The following is an 8,451-nucleotide window of genomic DNA, read 5'->3' as shown; positions in this document are numbered from 1 at the left end:
CGCCATCTTGGATCACGGCGAGGAGTGCCGCGGCGCAGGGCAGAATGAAGCCCCGGGAGCCATCTTGGCTGAGGGCAGAGCGGGGGGCGAGGCCCGCCCAATAACGCTCGTCCTGAGCGGGCGGGCTGTGAGCTCTCTGCTGCGCGACCAAAATGTGGTTTGGGCTGCTGGATTTCTTTCTTTTTTTTTTTCTTTTTTCTTTTTTTAATGGATATACCACTGTATTAATGCGGCACTTTCCATAAGTGATCTTCTCCTGAAGATACTAGCGTTACAGTTTGTCCCTGTAAGGTATAAAGCACCTCAAGGAAGAGAAGCAGTTGACTTCCTCTCCATGAGTGCTTGCCTGCAGGAGCAAGGTGCTGTTTCAGTATGGTAGCACCACATTCGCCATTTACTGAAAGATAAAAGCTGTCACCTGAGAATATATTTTAATTCTCTCACATTAAAACGCACCTGAGCTGCTTTGTAAAGTGTTCCATGTAAGTTAATGCTCTTCTATGCAAATATGGGAGACCTGATCCCACAAAATGGGTAGGAGAACTACCTGCTTAGGAGTCCCTGCAGAAATACACAGTTAGTTACTTCCCAGCTGCATAAACAGCCCATTTTAGTTCTGTCTGTATTTCACTAATAAGCAGTTAACTGCTTCTGTGAGCTCCTTTGAGGACAAAGTAAATGCTGGCTCTGTGTACTGTAAGAAAATGTAATATAAAGCATATGAAATACAATAGTGCTGAATGTTGCAGATCCTGTGCAGGAACTGCAATCAAGTAAAAAATTATTTCTCCCTATTCCTCTTATTTGTTTCATATAAGTGACTTTAAATGGTTTAAGGTGAAGAAAGATATGCTGATAAACACAAAAGCTTACTGTGCTACAGATAAAATAGAAGGTAAATAAAAGATTAACCTATCAATATGATGGAAATTGCTCCGCAGTTATTCATTCTGCTATTATTTTTTGCCTTGATCTCAGAAGGCCTTACTATAATATAAACACTTAATTGCAGATTGTTTACCCTCCCTTAATTATTATTTTATATATCTAGGTTGCCTACACTATGTTGAGTGATATTCTTCAAGTGAGGTCTCTCCAAGTCAACTATAAGCCAAATATTTTGAGTCATTTGTGTTTTTGAAACTCCCTGCTGACTCACTGGGGGATGTTGTGATTGATTATACTGAACATAAGAACAGCCATGGTGGTTCAGATCAATGGTCCTCCAAACTCTATTTCCTACTTTCAATAACTGGTTGGCAGCAGATGCCCAGAGACATGCAAGAACTGGGCAAAACTCACCAGAATATTTCCCCTGCTTCTAGCTAGGAATATTCCCCTGCTTCTAGCTAGCAGTAAGGCAACAAGCAGGATTGCAACCCTGGACTTCAGGCGAGCAGACTTCAGGCCCTTCAGAGACCTAATTGGTGGACTGTCATGGGTTAAGGCCCTAGAAGGAAAGGGGGGGGTCCAGGAGAGCTGGCCAGTATTCAAACATCACTTCCTCCAAGCTCAAGAGCGATGCATCCCTGTGAATAAGAAGTGCAGCAAAAGGGTCAGGAGACCTGCATGGGTGAGCAAGGAGCTCCTGGCCAAATTCAGACAGAAGAAGAAAATACACAGAATGTGGAAGAGAGGACAGGCTACTTGGGAGAATTATAGGAATGCAGTCAGAGTATGTAGAGAGGCTGTGAGGAAGGCTAAGGCCCAGTTGGAACTGAGTCTGGCAAGGGACGTTAAGGACAACACGAAGGGCTTCTTCAAATACATCAGCAGCCAGAGGAGGACTAGGGAAAATGTGGGCCCACTACTGAATGGGGTAGGGGTGCTGGTGACAAGGGATACAGAGAAGGCAGAATTACCGAATGCCTTCTTTGCTTCAGTCTTCACTGCTAAGGACAGCCCTCAGAATCCTGTAGCCTGGACGTGAGAGAGAAAGTCTGGAGAAGGGAGGACTTTCCCTTGGTTGAGGAGGATAGGATTAGGGACCTTCTGGGCAGGCTAGACATCCACAAATCCATGGGCCTGGATGGGATGCTCCCATGGGTACTGAGGGAGCTGGCAGATGTTGTTGCCAGGCCGCTTTCCATCATCTTTGAAAGGTCCTGGAGAACTGGAGAGGTGCCTGAGGAGTGGAAGAAAGCCAATGTCACTCCAGTCTTCAAGAAGGGCGAGAAAGAGGACCCAGGCAACTATAAGCCAGTCGGCTTCACCTCCATCCCTGGAAAGGTGATGGAACAGCTCATTCTGGATGTCATCTCCAGGCATATGGGGGAAAAGAAGGTGATCAGGAGTAGCCAGCATGGATTCACCAAGGGGAAATCCTGCTTAACCAATCTGATAGCCTTCTGTGATGGAATGACTGGCTGGGTAGATGAGGGGAGAGCAGTGGACGTTGTGCACCTTGGCTTCAGCAAGGCTTTTGACACTGTCTCCCATAACATCCTCCTAGGCAAGCTCAGCAAGTGTGGGTTAGATGAGTGGACAGTGAGGTGGATTGAGAAATGGATGAAAGGCAGAGCTCAGAAGGTTGTCATCAGTGGTGTGGAGTCTAGTTGGAGGCCTGTGGCTACTGGCGTTCCCCAGAGCTCAGTACTGGGTCCCGTCCTGCTCAACTTTTTCATCAATGACCTGGATGAGGGGACAGAGTGCCTCCTCAGCAAGTTTGCCAATGATACCAAGCTGGGAGGAGTGGCTGACACACCTGAGGGCTGTGCTGCCCTTCAGAGAGACCTGGACAGGCTGGAGAGTTGGGCAGAGAGGAACCTCATGAGGTTCAACAAGGGCAAGTGCAGAGTCCTGCACCTAGGGAGGAATAACCCTGGGCACCAGTACAAGCTGGGGGCTGACCTTTTGGAGAGCAGCTCTGCAGAGAAGGACTTGGGAGTGCTGGTGGATGACAGATTGACCATGAGCCAGAAATGTGCTCTTGTGGCCATGAAAGCCAAGTGTATCCTGAGGTGCATTAGGAAGAGTGTTGCCAGCAGGTCGAGGGAGGTGATCCTGCCCCTCTACTCAGCCCTGCTGGGGCCTCATCTCGAGTACTGTGTCCAGTTCTGGGCTCCCCAGTACAAGAGACACATGGAGCTACTGGAGAGAGTCCAGCGTAGGGCTACAAAGATGATCAGAGGGCTGGAGCACCTGCCCTGTGAGGAACGGCTGTGAGAGCTGGGCCTGTTTAGTCTGGGGAAGAAAAGACTGAGGGGGGATCTTATCAATGTGTACAAGTACCTGAAGGGAGGGCGTCAAGAGGACAGGGACAAACTCTTTTCAGTTGTCCCATGTGACAGGACAAGAGGCAATGGGCAGAAACTGAAGCACAGGAAGTTCTGCCTGACCGTGAGGGGAAATTTCTTCACTGTGAGAGTGATGGAGCCCTGGCACAGGTTGCCCAGAGAGGTTGTGGAGTCTCCTTCTCTGGAGATATTCAAGGCCTGCCTGGATGCAACCCTGTCTAACATGCTCTAGGTGACCGTGCTGAGCAGGGAGGTTGGACTAGATGATCTCCAGAGGTCCCTTCCAACCTTACTGATTCTATGATTCTATTTTCAGCTCAGTAGATTTCCTGAGCCTGTTATGTCTGTCTCTTTAGTAACTCTGGATGGCTCTCTCCCCCAAGTACTTGAACTTGTGACCTCTTTTATCAACAACATCTTTTGACAAGAGTCCTGCAGGTCTAGCAATCCTTATGTGAAGAACAATTTTATTTTTTTAGACCTGGTTCCTACCAGTTTCATTGGGCTCTGGTTCTTGTGTTAAGAGACATTGAACAGTCCATCCCTATCTACCCTCTCTATGCCACTTGTGATTTCATAGATCTCTCATTCCCCTTCTTCCAGGCTGAACAGTCCCAGGCTACTTAGTTGTTCCATATGAAGATGCTATTCGATATACCTGATCATTTTTACTGCCCTTCTTTTGATATTTTTTCCTGTTCTAATATATAGGTATTCTTTATCAGATAAAGGAGAGAGAACTGCATGCAATATTAAGTGTGGTCCAATCATGGATTTATGCAGTTACAGCATACTGTTTTCTGTCTTGTTCTATACTCCTTTCCTTACAATTCCTAACATTTACTTTCTCTTTTGATTACCAAGCATGAAGATAATTTTTTAAAGGAACAGCCTACTGTAACTCCAAGATCTTGCTCCTGAGTGATCAACATGGAGTTCATCACTTCATATGTGACACTAAAGCATTTACCCTCATGTTACTTTGCATTTATCTAAACTGATTTTTTTCTGTCATCTTACTGCCCATTCAATTTCATAAAATCCTGCCACAATTCCTCATAATTTGTCCTTGTCTTTACTACTCTTGACAGTTCTTTTTCAACCTACTTCTTGATGCCTCATCAATATCGCTCATGCATCTGTTGAACAGCGCAGACCCTGATGGAACTACACTGGTGACCACCCTGCACTGAGACAGTTCATCATTTATTCTTACCCTCTGTTTCCTATCTTTAACTAGTTATTATCCATGCAAGGATCTTCCTGTATATCCTATAGCTACTTAGTCTCCTTAAAACTCCTCTCCTTTAATAAGTGACTTTGTTGAAAGTCTTTCGGAAATTCTGGTATATAATGTCTACTGCATTCCCTTATCCATATATTTGTGGACATCTTCAGTGAACTCCAGCACAACTGCAAGGCAGGACTTCTGTTTATTGGAGCAATGTTGACTCTTCTGTATATATCCATGTCTGCTTATTCCATTCTTTGACATCTGCTTATTTCATTCTTTGTTGTAGTCTCCACTAAATTGTCTGGAACATATTACAGGTGAAATACTAAATCTGTAGGCCTTTCAGGTTTACCTGAAAAAATCAAGATGCAGCGCTGGATCATTTAAGTTTCTGAGTGTAGTCCATTTTAACTATAACATTATTTTTAAGTGTTTTCCCATATTTTAAAAATATGACCTACGACTAGTAAGCATCATAAACAAAAGGCTCTTTCAGATGTTCTTGAGGCTATCCCTTATGGAAAAAAAAATGCAAAGGCTTTATTAAAATGCCTTTTTCGATGGGTAAAAAAATATTCAGTTCAGCAAGCTAACACAGGATTCAACACAAATACCCTGAATCACCTCATTACATGAAGGGAAACTACAAAATGAGAGTAAGTTACTCTCTTTGAAAATTAGAACACACAATCACAGAAAAAAATAAAATACATGCTATTGAAAGATACCTGTTACCAATATTGCACTATCTCTAATCTGTAAATGAGATGTACTCAACTCAGTTGAGAGATTCCGGTCCAGTTTTTAACAAAAAGGTATGTAGAAACTGCCATCCTTCTAGGAGTCTTAGAAAGACCATAGGCTGAATAGGCACAGAGGTGGAACTCCTCAAATACAGGTTGATATAAACTAGCAGAAGAAACTCCTGGGAAAAATGTCACTAGAATAAATTGATATTAAGAGTATCAGAAGGAAGGTAAAAAAACAATGCTGTGCAATGAAAAACACAGATTTATTGCACAGTTCCAGTAGGCTAATACCATGGACAGCTTATAAAGGAGAAATATAATGCATAAGCTAAGGCTACACTGTACCTTACAACTAAGATTTCTCATGACTACTTCTTAGCTGAACTTTTGACTTTCTCTTCTTGCATTCAGAATCCCTCCTTCGAAGAACACACATGGTTTGCCCTGGAAGCTCCCCTTTAGGTTGTCATGGTAATGTCAGCCCTGTTCCCAGAACTCCCAGACCACCACTGATTCATTTTCACAAATGAACACCAGTGAACACTTGAGATTGGAGTGCATTATTAGAATAATTAACAAGCAAATTATTTTTATCTTTTTCAAAAAGTATGAGACTTCTATTTACAAGTTGAGTAACTGAAGATACTGCTTATTCTCTCCTCCTCCCATCCAATAACTAAAGGTAGGCAGCATTTTAAGATGGATTTTTTTTTCTCAGAAGATGCTTGAGTTAGCTATTTAAATGAGATCTATTATATCATCCATCAGGAATTAATCTATAATGGCTTCAGTCCCACTAATTTTTGTTTATATCACTAAAACCTCAGAACAATAACATCTTAAGAAATGTAATAAACAAGTGCTGCTTCATAAGCATATTTATACTAGCTGTGGAAGTAAAAGACAATCAAAAACTAACTGCACTTTTACTAACCACTATCCTAAGGTGAGAACAAAGGAAGAATCCCTGAACTTCGTATGAACTCACCAACTATTGCCTGGCATCCCAGGAATTCAAACTGGATAGAACTGGCTAGAAGTTGCAGAGTTTTCCAGTGGAAAATTCCATTTTCTTTGTTCTTTACCTTGGATGTATAGCCAATCAACAGAATGTTAGATAGTAAGTATACCAACCAAAGAAACATATATAAGTCGCTCACTTACGCTGATTGGGAAAGCCTCTGCCTGATCTGTGTATTGAACATGCTTCTCCTGCAGCTGCCGGTGTGTGTGTGGGAGAATAAAGGCTCTCTATAAACTAAATTAGGACAAGCGGAGTTTTTCTACAGCAGTTCTGGTGCTGTGACTTGGATCCTCCAGAAGCTGGTATCACGTGGAAGGATTGCAGGCCACCCCTACTCAAAGCCCAGGCACCATAAAAGAAGGTAAGAGACCTTTCAAATCTCTATATTGGGAATTTGAGTGAGGATTGCCTGTAGGCTTCCAGACAATCACCAGACAAGCGAGGATTCATATTTTTTTAAGGGGCAGTGGTCACGTGCGGCGGAGCAGGCAGCAGGTACAGCATGAAGCCAGGCAGCGGTGGGGCAGGTGTGCCCCAGTTCCTCAGCAAAATCTGGGCACTGGTGGAAGATCCCCAAATCAACGCGTTCATCTGCTGGAGTGCAGATGGGCAGTTTCAACATGCTGGATGAAGAGAGTTTTGCTAAGAAGATCCTCCCCAAGCACTTCAAGCACAACAACATGGCAAGCTTTGTGAGGCAGCTCAACTCCTATGGCTTTCATAAAGTTATGCAATATAAATCAGGCTCAGCTAAGCAAGAACAATGTGGTTCTAGCAAATATCAACATCCCTTTTTCAGAAAAGGCCACGAAGAGTTGTTGTCAAAGATAATGAGGAAAGTGCCTTTACCTCGAATAGAAAATGGTAAGATTGATCCAGAAGAGATCCACAAGATGTTAGCAATAATTCATTAGGTGCAAGGAGAACAGGATATAACAGCTTCCACGCTTGAATCATTAAAATGGGAAAACAAAGCCCTTTGGAAGGAAGTTCTTGATCTTAAACGGAAGCAAACCCAGCATCGACAGCTCTGTGACACAAATATTGCATCACAGCGTTATAATTTAACTATGGGTCTGCCACAAAAACAGCTTCTTATGATAGAGAGCACAGGAGACTACAATCAACAGTCTATTAAAGAACTAGTTGACCAGAGCCAGACTGTGGAAAATCAGTGTGATAGGACAGGAAGTAGGAGCAAATCTGAAGTTAGAGTCAATGACCTTGAAGATCAACTAAGAATTCAAGCAGACCCATCCCAGATGTGGACAAGGATGGCTGAAGACTGCTCAAAAAACTTCCATACCACTGGCGCAAGCATAGACTCCATCAAGAAAGATGCAGGCAGAACTGATGCTGCTTCTAACTTCATCTGGATCAGCAAGGCAGGCATTAAGTCAGAACCCTTTGACATGTCAGTGAGTGTTGTATCTAGGTTTGGATCCTCTTTGGCAGAATGCTCAGGAAAAATACATCCATCTGATACAGACTGGGTACTCAAACATCGCAACAGAAATTGTGAAAATCTAGAATATTTAGAATCTGAAAACAGTGGATTAGACATAGGAGCAGAAGATTACAGTTCTGTCTGCTCAGATTCATGGCATGTTGAGAAGAAAAATTAATCACTTTTCCATCCAAAAAACTGAGCAGCACTTGAATCAGATGCACAACGACATCGTAAAACTAACTGAAAGAGTATTGGCTTTGGAAGAAAAGTCTTTTCGGAAGCACTCTGAAATTTCATCTACCTTGGCTACTCTAGCCAGTTTCATCATGAACAGAGAAAAATCTCAAAGGCGGTCCCAAGCTCAAGGAGGATTAACTGAAAGCTAGGCATCTTAGGGCCACTTTTAATTTAAGGAGATCTTAATATGTGCAGAGTTTGGACTACTAGGAAGAGTCTCTCAGGTATTTAAATGGCACACGGCTTTTTTGTTTTTCTTTCCTAAGATGACAGATATGCTTCAAACTTGACTAAAGTGCTATGCACAGCATTTGATACTATAAACATTCCAGGATGATTTACCTGTGGTCTTCTCTTCCAGAGGCAAGGTACATATATGCAAGCTATGTGACTGATTTGTCTTTTGCCTTCATAATGATCAATACAGACAAATCAATGATGATAACTGCAAAAAAAAGAAATGCAAAAAAGAAAAAAAGAGAAGAGAAAAATAAACAAAATAAAAGAAAGGAAAAGAAAAA

The 8,451-nt window shown here is 42.7% G+C and overlaps 1 pseudogene; it reads left to right on the top strand.

The window, feature by feature from the left end:
- The first annotated feature begins 6,745 nt into the window (after positions 1-6,745).
- LOC134138089 (heat shock factor protein 3-like) lies at positions 6,746-7,868 on the top strand (annotated as a pseudogene).
- Positions 7,869-8,451: the final 583 nt, after the last annotated feature.

The sequence above is a fragment of the Rhea pennata genome, chromosome 3 (assembly GCF_028389875.1).
Source record: "Rhea pennata isolate bPtePen1 chromosome 3, bPtePen1.pri, whole genome shotgun sequence".
NCBI lineage: Eukaryota > Metazoa > Chordata > Aves > Rheiformes > Rheidae > Rhea > Rhea pennata.
This window is presented reverse-complemented; position numbering and strand designations above follow the sequence as displayed.